General features: G+C 48.2%; 1 long non-coding RNA gene across 12 annotated transcripts in view; it reads left to right on the forward strand.

Moving 5' to 3' along the window:
• LOC105066115 (uncharacterized) overlaps window positions 1-3,876 on the forward strand; it is a 29,617-nt gene extending 25,741 nt beyond the window's left edge. For 10 of the 12 annotated variants that reach the window (XR_012504546.1, XR_012504549.1, XR_006723428.2 and 7 more), the window contains 2 exons: window positions 728-871; window positions 1,465-3,876. This is a non-coding gene — a long non-coding RNA (uncharacterized LOC105066115). Of the gene's footprint in view, window positions 1-727 lie in introns of all 12 variants that reach the window. The other 2 variants (XR_012504554.1, XR_012504545.1) reach the window with 2 other exon arrangements.
• The last annotated feature ends 13,678 nt before the right edge of the window (window positions 3,877-17,554 follow it).

The raw sequence follows: 17,554 nt of genomic DNA on the forward strand, positions 1-17,554 counted from the left end.
ATATTCGTTTCAGTTGCACAACAAAGTGATGTGATATGTTTACACGTTAGGAAATGAATACCACGATAAGTTTGGTTACCATCTTGTCGCCATGCAGACTTCTTGCAGTATTATTGACTATTTTTCCGTGTGTGTACGTTACACCCCCGGGGCTTATTTGTCGTAAAACTGGAAGTTTGTACCTCTTAATCCCTTTCACCTATTTATTTCTCTCCTCCTCCCACCCTCTTCCCCTCTGCCGACGACCAGGCTGCTCGCTGTATCTCTGGGTCTGTTTCTGTGTGCGCTTCTTTTCTTTCTAGGTTCCGCGTATAAGTGAAATCATACTGCATTTGTCTTTGACGTATTTCAGTTAGCGTAACGCCCTCTTGATCCCTCAATCTTGTCGCAAATGACAAGATTTCATTCTTCTCTAAGGCTGAGTAGTGTTCCATTGTATGTCTACACCACTCCTTTATGCATTCATCTGTCGATGGGGACCTAGGTTGCTTCTGTACCTTGGTTATGGTAAATAACGCTGCACTGAGCATTGGGGGGCATGCATCTTTCCTGATTTGTGTGCTGCTTTCCTTCAGACAAAAGCCCAGGACTGGAATTGCTGCTTCATGTGATAGTTCTAGTTTTAAGTTTTTGAGGAAACCCCATACTGTTTTCAGAGTTATCTCTGCACCATTGTTTGAAGAGACTGTCTTTTCCCTACTGTATATTCTCGGCTCCTTTGTTGTAGATCAGTTGACCACATAAGTGCAGACTGATTTGTCAGAGCCCACAGCGTTAGCCGTCACCAACTGTAACCTCCGTACAGGCTGGGGTGACATGCAACGAGCCGGTGACATCGCTGTGTGTTCAGAGCTGGTGGCACCAAGTCTGGGTGAGATACATCATCAGCCCTGCCCACAGTGCACTGGGGCAGGGATGACCCTCCCCGCCTGGCACGGGTTCTCCCGGGTGGTGACGTGGTGGGCTCCCTCCAACAGCCAACCCGGGGCAATCCTGCCAACCGCAGCTAACCCTTCAGCCAGTCGTGAAGGTTCCACTGTATCCTTGACACCCCGTACTCTGTGCTAGGCTGGCCGTTGAGGTGGGAACGTGAGGAGGAGTTGCAGAACCAGTCCCTGCCCTCGGGAGTCGAGTCTTTAATCAGAGAGAGATGTGACACCCGTAGATGTGGTGGAGAGCATGTCATCGAGCCCCTGTGAGGCTGGGTTGCCAGCAGACGAGACGAGTGAGAGGATCAGGGTGGGAGGAAGTGGACAACACCAGGGTAGGGGGGTTATTTGCGGAGGCCGGTCCTAACTGCAGGATTCCCCACGGCCTACAGGAGGGCGCAGGGAGAATGCGTGGGCAGGTGTCTGAGGGACTCAGCGGTACCACCCCATCCCCACCTCAAGGTCTTTGTCCCCATGCCCGTGTGTGAGGTGTAGGAGATCTGAGGGTCACGTCTGAGGCAGCACACTATCCCAGTTTACAGAGTAGGAGCCGGAATCCAGTGAGGTCCAGAGACGTGCCCCGTGTCAAATTCTAGGCCAGAGACCGAGCCACAGGCACCGAGAGACAAGAAATATTGGTATGGAGTCAGCGTAAAGTACAAGGGCCAAATAGCAAATCTGAATGTACCTGTAGCAAGAAAAGAGATCCAATCGTTCAACTCAGAACCTCCCCACAAAAGGAAGCCCTGGCTTCGTTGGTGAGCTCTGTCAAATGGTTAAGGAAGAAACAATACGCATCCTCCACAGACTCTTCCAGACTAGAGGAGGGACCGTTTCCTAACTCGTCCTAGAACAACATTACCCTGCTGCCAATGCCAGACGTGACATCACAAAGAAAGAACAGACCAGTATTGGTCATGGATAGCGAGAGATAAATCCTCAACGAAAGGTTAGCAAACCAAATCCAGCAACATTTACAAAGGGCTATGCAACATAATCAGTCGAGCTCTATCCCAGGATTGCAATATTGGTTTAACGTTCAACTTCCGTTAAGGTAACCACCACCTTGATGTAAGAAAGGACGGAAACCACCTGTCATCTAGAAAGACAACGAAGAAGCATTGGACAAAATTCAAGAGCTGCTGATGATAAAGATGCTCAGCCAACTCGAGATAGGAGGGAGCAGCCTCATTCTGATGAAAATCTCTCCCGGGAAATATCCAGCTCCCGTCACGTCATATTTCAGAGGGTGAGAATGAAGGCTGTCCCCTGGGGCTCCAGACCAAGACAGGGATGCCTGCTCCAGCCACGGGTGTCCAGCACGGACTGAAGGTCCTAGTCTGTGCATCATTCAGGGCAAGAAATGAAATATGGAGACACTGGAAATGAAACCTGTGTCCACGCAAGGACCCGTGCTTTGGTGTTCACGGCAGCATTATTCGTAATCTCAGAAAAGTGGGAACGGTCTAAAAGTCTGTCAGCTGGTGACGGATAAACAGAAGGTGCAATACTCATACGGTAGAATGCCAGTGATGGATGGAACGGGACGGACTTCTGATTTCTGCTAAGACATGGGCGAGCCTCGGAAGCATTCTGATGAGTAACAGGACCCAGGCAGAATGCCCCTTAGTACCTGAGTCAGTTTATATGAAATGCCCAGAAAGGGCAGATCTACAGACACAGACATGAGATTAGAGGACGCCTGGGCCTGTGGGTACTAATGGGGATAGACAGCCGGTGGGAACAAGGAACCTTACTGGGGTGCCGGCAGCGTTCCAGAACTGGATTGTGGTGACGGTTGCACAGCTGTGTAAATTTACTAAAAGTCACTGCATTGGCCCCATTATATGGGCGAATCTTCTGGTGTATAAATTATACCTCAGTGAAGCAGTTTAGAAAAGATAATGCAAACGCCCTGGTAAGTCATGCAGGGAAGGATATGCTGTTGCTGTTGTAACATAAGGACCCCGCCCCTCTATTTCCATGTCCTGGGGTCCTGCGTCCTCCATGGGTCCAAGATGCTCCCGCCAGACAGGGTCACTGTGCACGTAGGACAGAATTGTGTGTCTGTGTGTCTTCACGCACAGGTGCCCTCTGTGCGAGCACAATTCAGTGGCTCCGGACAGCCTCCTGTAATCCACCCTGCGTTTGACATCGTATACTGAGGTGATTTTCCATTCTTCTCAGATCCCAGGGACCAGGCTTCTGTTTCCCTGGTAACCGATCTCAGCCGTCAGCTCCAGTACCTGGTTGCAGAAATACTTGTAGCGCGGGGAGAGGCTTGTTCCCCCTCGCCCCCGTCCACACACACGGCCCCCTGCGTGAGCTCAGCGACCAGGGAGGATGCTCAGCAGAGCGGTAACCAAGACAACGGAACTCCAGCCTCCTTCTTCCCCCAGGACCGAGGCCCGTTCCCTCCCCTTCACCTGCCTGGCTGTGTGGTAAAAAAAAGGAGACTCGGGGGCATTGACACCCTCCTGAGTCCCTGAAATTGTCTAAATATGTCAAAAACGGCTCTGGAATGAGAAGACACAATGAAATTTCAAAAATTTTCATGACTAACAACAATGGCTTGGAAGTCCAAGATTCTCTTTAAAGGCAGGACGACGAAGCAGCATGTGATGATGCTTCTCCACCTCAGCTGGGCCTCAGATCTCCCCTGGGGACACCTTAGAAGAACAGGGGCTGGCGCACCATCCCCAGGGAGTCTGAAGGAGCAGGTCTGGAATGCGGCCCAGACGTGAGCATGATTTGAAAACTTCCCTGATGAAAGCCGGGATTGCGGCTGTGGAAACAGAACCATCCTTACAGGAGGAATTCTGAAATCAGACTTTGAGGCTCCTGTTTATAAGGGAAGCAAGTTTTCATCATGATCCGCTATGCTTGGCAGATATCTTGGGCTGAGGAAAGGGAGAACATGTCCAGTAAATGGGTACCTTACACCTGACCCTGGACTTACTCTTCTCCATGTTCCTGAAAGCAAAATTTTGCACTTAAAGCCCTGCATTTGCTCATCAAACTTAGTACTTTGAGTTCTTGTCAGGATCCCTTGTGCTTCGTTACTTCAAAACATTCGTAAAACGTGGTAGAGGTAACAGCACGGGACAGAGCAGACTGGTTCCTTTAAAATGAAAGATGAGCAAGAATCTTACCGTTGCTGTAGAAGGATCAGCTGTCGGCTCATCTGCTGAGTGTGCTGAGTTGCATTTCTTTACTTTTTGGTATAATTTATGTCATCGAATTAACTCCCGTGCTCAGATAAGGCCAAACAGCACCAGCATATTTCTTGTGAAAAATAAAATCGCGCAATCCCTTGTTTCGTGCACACCCACGGACACCCACCTGCCCAAACTCTCTCTCTCAGGGGTCTCTTCCGCATCCTCATCTGCACGTTCCCAGATGGTGGGCTTACACTGCTGCGTCCTGACTCACCGGGGTTACACATTGTGTGTCGAGTTCTTGCAAAGCGCAAGGCTTTCACTCTCTCGGGCATGTTACAAGCCCAGGTTCCCCTCCTCAGAGAGCCTGTTGAGGCGCGCACCCAAAGCAGGGCCTGGGCCGGTGCTCAGGGCTCATTCAGTGTGTCTTCCAAAAACAAGGCCTCACAAGGAAACTCACCCCCATCCGTGGCAACGTGAAGATCGTGGTTTAGCCTTTTCCAGAGCCGGCCCACGGCAGTCGTGGCCTGATGCCGATCACACCCAGCAGCATCCTGGGAGTTTGGTTTAGGGATTTGGGTGGGTGACCGTGTCCATCCATGAGAGGAGAAACACTGGTTTGGGGCCACCAGCAGATTCGCAGGGCTTGTGGCAGATCCGAGTGCAGATACCCCTTAAGTCTCTGCCTCCGGGGACTCTGGGGCCCAGTTAAACCTACTTTGGTAGACCTGATAATGGGAAAGGGGATAGAGATGAAAAGCATACAAGGGGATAGAGATGAAAACAAGCCAGGTGGGTAAAAGCTCGGGGGCGGGGGGAACTGGCCACCCAGGGATCGTGTAGAGGAGAAGAGGAGGGCAGGGGTTGGAAGCCAGGGGGAAACAACCCAGATGTAGGAGGAGATCAAAGCAAATGGACCAACAAGGAGACTTAGAAGTCGTGGACTGAGAGGTAGGAGGAAACCAGGATGGACTCCTGTCACAGATTCTGACAAAGGGAAGAATTTTGAAAAAGGAATGTCACTGTGGCCAAGACGGCACTGGATACGACGGCTTGACAAATGGAGCTCTTTGGAGACGTTAGGCAGGGGATGTCCACGGATGGGAGGACACTGAGCAGGAAACAAGAGGTAACCAAGCAAGGATGCTACTGGCGTCTACACTTCCAAGAGGCTTGGCTTGAGAGGAACAAAAGAAGCAGAGGGTAGTAGAAGCAGAAGTGCTTTCGGGGTTTGTAATAGTCTGTCCCCCCAAAGAGGGGGAAAACCAGGATGCAGGTTCCAGAAATTCCTCACAACCCTGAGGACTGTTGAATAGATGAGAGTGGAGAGTTGGGATGAGCCTCACAGGTGTTTCTTCAAGTTGAGGGTGGCGGGGGGTGGGATGGGGGTGGGGAGTGGTTTCAAAGCAGCAGTGGAGTTGCAGGCAGATTGCCATCATCTCCCTCTGGGCCCCACTCCAGACTCTGTGACCCATGGTCAGAGCAGGAGCCGGTCGGGATGGGATGCTGGCAGCACAGGCTCACTCATGTTACTCAGACCACACGGGCGCTCTGGTTTATTTATTCTCCCTGACTGACCTGAGCTTCATCACGAATGCCCACCCTCCAAACTGGTTAGTAAGGGCAAAGAAAACCCTAGGTTAGAATTTACTCCTAATCTGGTAAGTGTGGTCGGATGCAGTCACGTGAATGGTCCACATAACACAAATGCTCAGTCTGTTTGGGTGAATAACTCGGTCTCCCGTTTCCAACCCACCTCCACACCACTTCTTTCCATGATGGGCAAGGGGTATGTGTCATAAGTCTGGCAGTGACGTGCAAGGGGGATACCTATGTTGCTCACAGTGGCCTCGGGGGTCCCTGAGGGAAGGATGACTCTCGTCTCCTGGGTCCAGATGGTGATGCTGACCTGCACCGCCCATGGGGGAGGCTGGGCAAAGTTGCTCTCCTGTCTCTCTGCTCTTGGTGGGGAGCCCGTGCTCCCTGGCTGACTCAGCCTCAGCCACTCTGCTGGCATCTGCTGACCCTCTCTGCATCTGGGTCTCATCGTCCATCCCACCCTGGGCAAGGCTGTCCACCCCACAGTCTCAGCTGCAGGGTCACCTAGCCCCCTGCCTGCTCCAGCTTCCTCAAGACCCAGCCACCGTGCACATTCCTCCCTCCGGGAGCGAGACCCCTGGGATCTCACCTCCGCCACAGCAGGAACCACAAGCAGCTCCAGAAAACTCTGTTCCTGAACTCCAGCCATCCCTCTCCCTGAAGAGGCTGTTGGTGCAGAGTGTGCTCCCATGAGCCCCACGTGTGATGGGGTGAATCCTCCTGTCCTTGGTGCTCCCCTTTATTTCCTGGCACACCTTCCTTGTCTGAGCGATCTCACCTCTGCCTGCCATTCACTGCCTCTCTGGGCCGTTCCTCACTGTGACTGGGATGGACGTTCTTTTCTTTGGCTTGTCATTCATTTGACCCGGGACTTCCCATACTATGCAGTTCAGGAGGGGCACGTTTTAAAATATGTAGTCACACAAGCCTCCCCCCCCCCAATATACAAAGAAACAAAGGGATAAATAACAGAAGGGTCACAGTGCCAAAGGTGCCTGAGATGCTGGGTAAGACGAGCAGTGAAGAGTGTCTTTGGGATCAGGAAATATGGCTACTAATGACGGCCTTGACAAGACCAGTTTCGATGGAGTGATAGCGACAAAAGTTCCACTGAAGGGGGTCGAGGAGAGAATGGTGTCAGCATAAGTTGAAGCAGTTGTGCTCTGGAGGGCAGCAGATAATGTGCCAGTAGCCGCAGAATGGCCTGGTGAAGGGGATGCGTTTTCCCCTTTGTTGTGCAGTGCTCCCGTGTGAAGGAGCAGGTGATGGTTCAGGAGAGAGGAGTGACCTTTGCAGGAGCAAAGTCCCCGAGGAGGTGAAAGGCATGGGATCCTGGGCAGAGGTGAGGGGCTGGGTGCAGTCAGGAGCATGTGTGCAGAGGGGCGGCAGAGTGCCAGGGCAGAAAAGCTCTGAGAAAGTCCCACGGGACTGCTTCTGTCTTCTCCAGGAGTTACTGGGGGTGGGGTCAGTAGAATGGAGGAGGGTTACTAGTGGGTGATAGTTTAGGTAGGTGAGGTTAGGTATGTGAGAGTATTTAGGTAGGTGTAGTAGGTCAGGTAGGTGAAAGGCGATTCCCTCCTGGTCATGGATGTAAGATAAAAAACAATTCCGTGAGCTTTTAACGTTTTGTCATCAATGCTTAGGTGCTCAGACAGGCAGGGAACGATTAGGGAGGAGGGAGCAAGGAGCACAAGACGTGTGTTTGTGGGAGAGAGCTTACAGCCCTGGGTAAGCTGAGTAAAAAGGGGCCTGGTGGACGGCGTGGAAGGCCGTGGGGTCCGTGGACTGGACGTTTCCAGGAGGGTGAGGCTGTCGACGCAGGGGCATTAGAGGGAGGTAGCTGGATGAGCAGGACTTGGTGTTGCGGGTGAGGAGACTGCACTGCTAGAAAAAGGACATCATGGAGGGGCGGGGCTTTCCTGATGCCCAGGGGGTGACGGTGGGCAGGGGGATGCTCGGCTGGGGAGGAGGAGAACACCGCTGAGGACAGAGAGGCCCCTGGTTGACCCTGTGAGTGGGCACCGGGACCGCCAGGACGGATCCGAAGAGTGAGGGCTGAGAGGAGCACGGTGTTCCCCCGGCGAGCGCCTTCACAGGCCCGGGGCCGGTCGGAGAAGAACGACCAGGGGATTGGTCCGGGCGGCTGGGACAGTCGGCGACAGGACATCACCGATCTGCTCTCTCAGCCCACAGTTCACAGCACGGTTCCGAGGAAACCTCTAGCGGACCCGGGCAGGGAGCCTGGCACGGACCTCACTGCGCTCCTGTGCGCAGGCCCAGAGCCCGTCAATCGGAGCGTAGCCTCCGGGAAGTCCTGTGCGCCCGGACTTCCGGCTGCTGTTGCTATGGTTCCGGGGCGGGGCTAGGTGAGGCTGCGGTGATGGGGACGGTTCGGCCGGTTCCCTTTCATCCTGTGGTCCTCGTAGGCATGCCTCCTACCTTCCGCATCCACGCTCTCCAGCACTCTGCCTGGAAAGGGAGCGGAAAAGGTGGATTTGTTTTCCTCTGGCTTGTAGCGCTGTTTCTCGCGCCTGCAGGTGGCAGTGTTGCGCCGTGTAACTCCTCCGCTCTTTTCTCCCCCGCCCTTCGCGCTTGAAAAAACTCCAGGGAACCTTTTCCAAAAGAGTTGGCGACTTCCTTCTGCGCCTGTGCCGGCCGGCCGGTTAAGACTGGATCTGTGCCCCTCAGTGGGGACCCTTCTGAAAACTGTCTGCCTGGAGACTAAAGCCTTTTTCTTTTCAGTTTGGCTTTTCTTTCTTTTAAGGGGCTGACTAGGTTCCTTAGCAAGTTGTAGTTTTGCTTTTCTGAAAGGCCTTGTCGTTGGTTTTCCCCAAGTTGCTTTCAGTTTATGGACCTTTATTACTGTATTCTTCAGTTAGGCCAGTCACTCATCCTCAGTGCAGAAAATTTGGAGGACAGATACAATATAGTAAATAAGACTCCCAGTTGCCACTGATGATCATTATTAGTACTTTGTGATAAATTTCCTGAGAGGTTTGTCTTCAAAATGTGTATTTCAAGTATACCAGGCTTCCTTTTTGCATCATTACTTCAATCTCTGTCTTAAAGTCAGTTGTATATTTTAAAAACATTTTCATATTCTTAGTTGTTTTACTGAAAAATAATAAAGACATACTCTAAAATGTTGAGTTTTTGCAAATCTTGAGTTCACAATATAAGTTACCTATGATTTGCAGGCAACCACTACACTACAGGTTTATGAAGTCAGGGATTGTGGTCTTTTGTTTTTCATCTCGGTACCTTGCACTTAGTGGGTGCTCAATAAATATTGTTAGATTTTTTTAAATGTTACTGTTCTGGTCATTAAAAAAAAATAAAATCAATGTTTATCTACCCTCAGTTATAATATAGCATTAGTTTTCTACCTGATTTTTCATTTGTCCTTTTCCAGTGAGAATTTGGCTATATCATTAACATTTTTTAAAAGTCAGTTTTTTCTGACCGCAGCCAGGTCAGTTGACTTACTGAAAGACACTTATCTTGGTGACAGAGTTGGGACACAACCCAGGTCTTTACAGTTTCAAGGCTGTTAGCTTCATTCCATACTTACTAGTGAGGTTTAGGTGAATAATCTGTAGTACAGAATTGCCTTGGTAGAGATGGTGTTTCTTTATTGTTACTCTGTGTTTTCATCAGTTGTCAATATACTGGGTGTTTTTCCAGAAGGACCCTGCCTCCAACCAGACTTTGGAATGTATCCTAAGGTTATTTGGGGCAGCGGTTAAAAGCATGGTGCTTTGGATTATTGATTTGGGTCATGTAATGTACCCTAAATATGAATTTAGGGGCTGAATTGCCAACATGGGTTGAATTAGGAACCTAGTCATTGGACAGTAAGCAGTATGTCGGAAGTAAGCCTGATCTGATTGTGCTGGTCCTTCTCGTCCCAAGTCTGGCTAATACTTCTGATGCTGATTTGTCATCCCTCACTGAAATGAAGTCACATATTTCTTACCAAAAAAAGTTTCATTTTAAAGAGTATTACACACAAATTATGAGAATTAATTTATGCTAACAACTTCTTTACCATAATGTTGTCATTTGTTTGGACATGAAGTTTCTTCACTAATTTTTTTCTTCCTGGAAGGCCTTGGGCCAGGGTTCAAGAGAACTTTGCTTCCAGTTCCACCTCTACTAGGCTTACTTACTTTACTTTCTGAATCCCTTTGCTTCTTTAGGTTTGGTGTTTCCTTATTTTTAAGAAAAGGTGTCTGGCTAAGTTAGTGGTTAATTTAAACATGGATGGGCATCCAGGAAAGGTGTGGTGAGAGAGCCCATGTTCCCAGTACAGTAATGCCTCTTTTTTCTTTCATGGAATTGGAATTTTTTTTCCAGGAAAGGCTTATTTTATTTTACCAAAGATTTTGGAATTCACTGGCCTACATGATCTCTAAGATTTCCTGTGTGCTCAGTCTCCCAGACATGAAAGGGAGGATGTAATCTCTAAGCTTATGTCCCCAGCACTGTCAAGCTATTATACCGGCCCTGGTCTTAAGGAAAAGATTATTTGAAAGAGAAACTTTTATCTTTTTTAAAGCTAATGTATTTTTGCTCACTTATTAAATAGACTGTGTGCTAACTAGTTAAATAAGTGCACGGACTGCTACAACACTGAAAACCAAAATCTATATAAATTTGAGCCTTTTTTCCCCCCAATTAATCCATTTTCCATCAGATATCTATTTCCAAACAGCAAGTCATAGTTTTCCCTATATTTGTGTCCTAATAACATATTAGGTTGTATTGTTTTGGCACAGACAACCTTTGCATTGTAAGGATGTAGGGAAATTCTTTATTCCTCCTAAAATGATGATTCCAGAGCTTGTGCTCTGATCTGTTACAAAATCATGTGGCCAAGATTTATTGAGTATATACTATGTGTCAGGCACTGTGCTAAGTCCTTTATATGTACTGGAGTCTCATTTATGACAGAAACCTTATCAGGTAGATTACTCTAATTATCTGCATTTAACAGATGAGAAAGAACACTGCTGCTTAGAGAGATCACTGCTAAGGATGTCTATATATTAACCCTATGACAGTTCTAGGGACAGATTTCCCTTGAATCTCATTACCAGGAACACCGGTACATCCCTTGAGAAAATGGTTTGTTTTGATCCAATGGTGACTGTAGTTCATGCAAGTAATCCTATAACCAAAGCTGCTAGAAAATTTGGGTCAAATTACTGGTAGAATTTGTTAGGAAAAAATATACCTACTGTGATTCAAATACAAGTTAAAGGCTTTGTCCAGCTAATGTGCATCACCTTAAGACCAGTAAACTATCTGAAGTGAAGCTGAACTGGGGTTCTTATAGGGAAAGGAGAAGAGAAACTGCTATTGCAGTTTATGTAGCTACTACAAAAATGTGGTTGGAATGGTTGGGAATTTCTTCCACTTTTTCATGCCTCTTGCTTGCATCCTTGGTACAATCTAATTCCAGCAGCTGTCAGATCAGTTCTTTGAGAGCAGTTTTTGTATGCCTTGTTGTTTGTTAAGTTTCAAGGGTGGCAGGAGGTAACAAAAAAGGTAGAGGAGGGAAGAGAAGAGAAGAAAGTTCAAGGAGGCAAGGTTTGAAGCAAGGAAAATTAGGGTCTATTTTAATTATTTTTACAGTGTCTCCTCTTAGACAAGATGAACTCCTTTCATCATCAGCCAGTTCTTATTGGAGAGGAAACAACAGAGATGTACAAGGTCCAGGAATTGAGTCAAGAAGGCCCCCATCCATAGCTGGAAGAGCAGTTTGTGCTTTGGTTTTCTGTTCTTCAGTCATAGCTTGGATCCTCTGCTTGGACAGGACAGTGCTCCCAGTCTTGATTAGATATGATTGGGTACATTTTGATAAGGATTCTAATTAGGATAAAAAGAAAAATGATCACTAGCCCTTGGGGGAAAAGTACATCCCCGGGACTATATCCCTGTTGAGACTGTTCAGGGAAAGGGGTCCTGTTCTCAGCCACCCAATGATGACCATCGGTCCCAGAGGTCAGGACTAGGTCATTCACTCCACGAATGTTTTCGCTGGCTTCACGGGTGTGATGATTTCCCCAAAAAGACATAAGAAAGGTCTGGGTGGATATATGGGTGGCAGTCATCATTGACAACTGCACAAGGGCACCCCCTGGGTGTCAGGGTGATTTCTAATGTGAGTAGATGATGGACAACAGCCTCTGGAGTTCCAGCATTCCTTAAGTGTGTCACTATTTTGGGTCTTTGAAGCTGTAGTTCCTGTCTGTGACCCACCTTTAGTTTTTTTCAGGGTTATGAAGTGTACCAGATGGAACATACCCTGGAGACATCCTCCAGTAGCCAATTCAAAATTTCCAGGCAGTGTTGTCCAAGAATACTTTTCAAGTTTGTTTATTGTGATGGGTCATAGCCTGCAGATTTTTCATCAAGCTCCATTTTAGAGAGACAAAAGTGACAAAACTGCAGTCTTGGTCCTCCATAGACCATCTGATTGGAGGGAACACACAGATTTCCTCCAATATCTTTTTTTTTAATTGTGGTAAAATATACATGAATAACACTTACAGTTTTAACCATTTTAAAGTGTATAGTTCTTTGGTATTAAGCACATTCATATTGTTGTGCAATCATCACTACCATCACTCTCCAGAACTCTTTTGATCTGCAAAATGGAAATTCTGTACCAGTTAAACAATAACTCGCCCTTCTCCTCTCCCCCCAACCCCTGGTACCACCATTCTGTCTCTATGAATTTGACAGCTCTCATATAAGTGGAGTTATACAATATTTGTCCTTTTATGGCTGGCTTATTTCACTTAGCATAATGTCCTCAATGTTCTTCCACGTCCCCAACGTTCATCCAGGGGATTGTCCTTGGGAGATTGTTGCAGCATGTGTCAGTTTCCTTCCTGTTTAAAGTGGAATAACACTCCATTGTGTCAATTTGCCGCATTTTGTTTATCTATTCATCAGTCATCGAACACTACTGTGAATAGCACTGCTATGAACATGGGGATACAAATATCTGTTCGAATCTCTGCTTTCAGTTCTTTTGGATATTATACCCAGAAGTGGAATTGCCAGATCATATGGTAATTCAATGTTTAATTTTTTGAGGAATCTCTGTACTCCCAATGTATTTCTTCTTTCTTTCTTTTTTTACACAATCTCCTGTTTGTGACTATGGTTGTCTCAAGGTTTCATAGAAATGAACTGTAGTAACCAGACCATCTTTAATATTTGATACCTGGATGAGAGCAAACTGTTTGGCATACTGGTCAGTCAAGGAATTTCCTTTTGTCTTACGAGTTTGTTTCCTAGTCTGAGCTTTGATTATATAGATAAGACTACATAAAAATAAAATTATCCGTGCATCTGAAAACCTAAAACATAATTAAAAGGCAAAAACAGGAAAAGTATTTGTAATATATATGACAGAATGGGGGTAAATTTCTACACATACAATTGTTAAAAACAATAAGCTAATTATTTTTAAAACATTAATAAATGCTAGTGAGGGTGTGAAAACAAAGAATTCTCATAGACTGTTGATGGCAAAACAGATGGGTATTCTGTTTTGGCAGTGTGCACCGAGTGTGAAAAGTGTTCATGCCTTCCAATCCAGTAAATCTACTCCTGCAAATCTATTAAAAACAATCAGAGATGGTGAATATATATGTACAAAAATATTGTTTTCATTCTTCTGGAGGGATATTGTTTGAAGAATGTTTCTGTGTTTTCTCGTATATATTTTCTTGACTGAATTTCCCTACAAATTACTAGTGTGAGTTTTCTATCAAAAAGCAGAAATAGGTAGTTGTAGAACAGGTATCTGCTGTAAGGAAATTTAAAGAGTTCCTTTTAGCACACTCAGGCTTGTGGCTTGAAAATTTGTACGTATTACACAACTTACAGAGAATACTGAAGATGGCACCAACAATAATAGCGTGGTATCTACAAGTACCAGGTCAAGAACGTGTTGGGTAATTGATGCGACCACCACCCCTGAGGCACATGTAATTACCACCCTCGTTTTCTGCGCAATGGAAACTAGCATACCTAGAAGGAATCTGAGGGGTCTCAGAACCCCTCAAATGGGGCCCCTCCGTGGTCTCTCAGACTCTAGATTGCACACTGATTTGCAAGATGCTTTCCTGCTCCCAATACATGAATGAAGTAAAATACACACTGGGGAAGAGGGTGAAATGGCGAGCATAGGTTTTTTAAACGTGTAATAACGTAGTTACTGCTCAAAATAAAACGCTAAACGAAAGGAGGAAAAAGCCCAGTAGGAAACGTTTCATACAGTATACCAGTATTATGACATGATAACAATACTTACAAAAAGAGGAGCATCTGAAAGAAATCAGGTACTGATTAATGCATTCAACAAATGTATATAAAGAACACACTGATAGGCAGTGTTTTGTTGATGCTGCAAATACAACGCTGGGCAAAAAAAAGCAAAAATTATACTATCTGTCTTTAAGACAGTTACATTATATTTCCCTTTGAGGTACAGGGGTGGGGTTATTCCTTCTTTCTATAGCAGTAATTAAATCTACCCTTTTCATCTTTTTAGGAACAGAAATGAAAAAAAAAATTTTGCGTATTTTAAAATGACTTTTGAACACGTAACTCATGTTATATCTGATACTAACAAAAGATGGTGAAGTCACAATGCAATACGAATCTCATTTTGTCTACAATGCACCTTACGTAACAAATGAAAATTCTCTAAGTTAATTTATCACAAAGTAGTATTAATGTTCAACAGTGGGTAATAGAACTATGGCTTAAATTATTTTTTTAAATTGTATTGTATCTGTCCTCCAAATTTTCTGCACTGAGGATGAGTGACTGGCCTAACTGAAGAATACAGTAATAAAGGTCCATAAACTGAAAGCAACTTGGGGAAAACCAACGACAAGGCCTTTCAGAAAAGCAAAACTACAACTTGCTAAGGAACCTAGTCAGCCCCTTAAAAGAAAGAAAAGCCAAACTGAAAAGAAAAAGGCTTTAGTCTCCAGGCAGACAGTTTTCAGAAGGGTCCCCACTGAGGGGCACAGATCCAGTCTTAACCGGCCGGCCGGCACAGGCGCAGAAGGAAGTCGCCAACTCTTTTGGAAAAGGTTCCCTGGAGTTTTTTCAAGCGCGAAGGGCGGGGGAGAAAAGAGCGGAGGAGTTACACGGCGCAACACTGCCACCTGCAGGCGCGAGAAACAGCGCTACAAGCCAGAGGAAAACAAATCCACCTTTTCCGCTCCCTTTCCAGGCAGAGTGCTGGAGAGCGTGGATGCGGAAGGTAGGAGGCATGCCTACGAGGACCACAGGATGAAAGGGAACCGGCCGAACCGTCCCCATCACCGCAGCCTCACCTAGCCCCGCCCCGGAACCATAGCAACAGCAGCCGGAAGTCCGGGCGCACAGGACTTCCCGGAGGCTACGCTCCGATTGACGGGCTCTGGGCCTGCGCACAGGAGCGCAGTGAGGTCCGTGCCAGGCTCCCTGCCCGGGTCCGCTAGAGGTTTCCTCGGAACCGTGCTGTGAACTGTGGGCTGAGAGAGCAGATCGGTGATGTCCTGTCGCCGACTGTCCCAGCCGCCCGGACCAATCCCCTGGTCGTTCTTCTCCGACCGGCCCCGGGCCTGTGAAGGCGCTCGCCGGGGGAACACCGTGCTCCTCTCAGCCCTCACTCTTCGGATCCGTCCTGGCGGTCCCGGTGCCCACTCACAGGGTCAACCAGGGGCCTCTCTGTCCTCAGCGGTGTTCTCCTCCTCCCCAGCCGAGCATCCCCCTGCCCACCGTCACCCCCTGGGCATCAGGAAAGCCCCGCCCCTCCATGATGTCCTTTTTCTAGCAGTGCAGTCTCCTCACCCGCAACACCAAGTCCTGCTCATCCAGCTACCTCCCTCTAATGCCCCTGCGTCGACAGCCTCACCCTCCTGGAAACGTCCAGTCCACGGACCCCACGGCCTTCCACGCCGTCCACCAGGCCCCTTTTTACTCAGCTTACCCAGGGCTGTAAGCTCTCTCCCACAAACACACGTCTTGTGCTCCTTGCTCCCTCCTCCCTAATCGTTCCCTGCCTGTCTGAGCACCTAAGCATTGATGACAAAACGTTAAAAGCTCACGGAATTGTTTTTTATCTTACATCCATGACCAGGAGGGAATCGCCTTTCACCTACCTGACCTACTACACCTACCTAAATACTCTCACATACCTAACCTCACCTACCTAAACTATCACCCACTAGTAACCCTCCTCCATTCTACTGACCCCACCCCCAGTAACTCCTGGAGAAGACAGAAGCAGTCCCGTGGGACTTTCTCAGAGCTTTTCTGCCCTGGCACTCTGCCGCCCCTCTGCACACATGCTCCTGACTGCACCCAGCCCCTCACCTCTGCCCAGGATCCCATGCCTTTCACCTCCTCGGGGACTTTGCTCCTGCAAAGGTCACTCCTCTCTCCTGAACCATCACCTGCTCCTTCACACGGGAGCACTGCACAACAAAGGGGAAAACGCATCCCCTTCACCAGGCCATTCTGCGGCTACTGGCACATTATCTGCTGCCCTCCAGAGCACAACTGCTTCAACTTATGCTGACACCATTCTCTCCTCGACCCCCTTCAGTGGAACTTTTGTCGCTATCACTCCATCGAAACTGGTCTTGTCAAGGCCGTCATTAGTAGCCATATTTCCTGATCCCAAAGACACTCTTCACTGCTCGTCTTACCCAGCATCTCAGGCACCTTTGGCACTGTGACCCTTCTGTTATTTATCCCTTTGTTTCTTTGTATATTGGGGGGGGGGAGGCTTGTGTGACTACATATTTTAAAACGTGCCCCTCCTGAACTGCATAGTATGGGAAGTCCCGGGTCAAATGAATGACAAGCCAAAGAAAAGAACGTCCATCCCAGTCACAGTGAGGAACGGCCCAGAGAGGCAGTGAATGGCAGGCAGAGGTGAGATCGCTCAGACAAGGAAGGTGTGCCAGGAAATAAAGGGGAGCACCAAGGACAGGAGGATTCACCCCATCACACGTGGGGCTCATGGGAGCACACTCTGCACCAACAGCCTCTTCAGGGAGAGGGATGGCTGGAGTTCAGGAACAGAGTTTTCTGGAGCTGCTTGTGGTTCCTGCTGTGGCGGAGGTGAGATCCCAGGGGTCTCGCTCCCGGAGGGAGGAATGTGCACGGTGGCTGGGTCTTGAGGAAGCTGGAGCAGGCAGGGGGCTAGGTGACCCTGCAGCTGAGACTGTGGGGTGGACAGCCTTGCCCAGGGTGGGATGGACGATGAGACCCAGATGCAGAGAGGGTCAGCAGATGCCAGCAGAGTGGCTGAGGCTGAGTCAGCCAGGGAGCACGGGCTCCCCACCAAGAGCAGAGAGACAGGAGAGCAACTTTGCCCAGCCTCCCCCATGGGCGGTGCAGGTCAGCATCACCATCTGGACCCAGGAGACGAGAGTCATCCTTCCCTCAGGGACCCCCGAGGCCACTGTGAGCAACATAGGTATCCCCCTTGCACGTCACTGCCAGACTTATGACACATACCCCTTGCCCATCATGGAAAGAAGTGGTGTGGAGGTGGGTTGGAAACGGGAGACCGAGTTATTCACCCAAACAGACTGAGCATTTGTGTTATGTGGACCATTCACGTGACTGCATCCGACCACACTTACCAGATTAGGAGTAAATTCTAACCTAGGGTTTTCTTTGCCCTTACTAACCAGTTTGGAGGGTGGGCATTCGTGATGAAGCTCAGGTCAGTCAGGGAGAATAAATAAACCAGAGCGCCCGTGTGGTCTGAGTAACATGAGTGAGCCTGTGCTGCCAGCATCCCATCCCGACCGGCTCCTGCTCTGACCATGGGTCACA

The sequence above is a fragment of the Camelus bactrianus genome, chromosome X (assembly GCF_048773025.1).
Source record: "Camelus bactrianus isolate YW-2024 breed Bactrian camel chromosome X, ASM4877302v1, whole genome shotgun sequence".
Taxonomy (NCBI): domain Eukaryota; kingdom Metazoa; phylum Chordata; class Mammalia; order Artiodactyla; family Camelidae; genus Camelus; species Camelus bactrianus.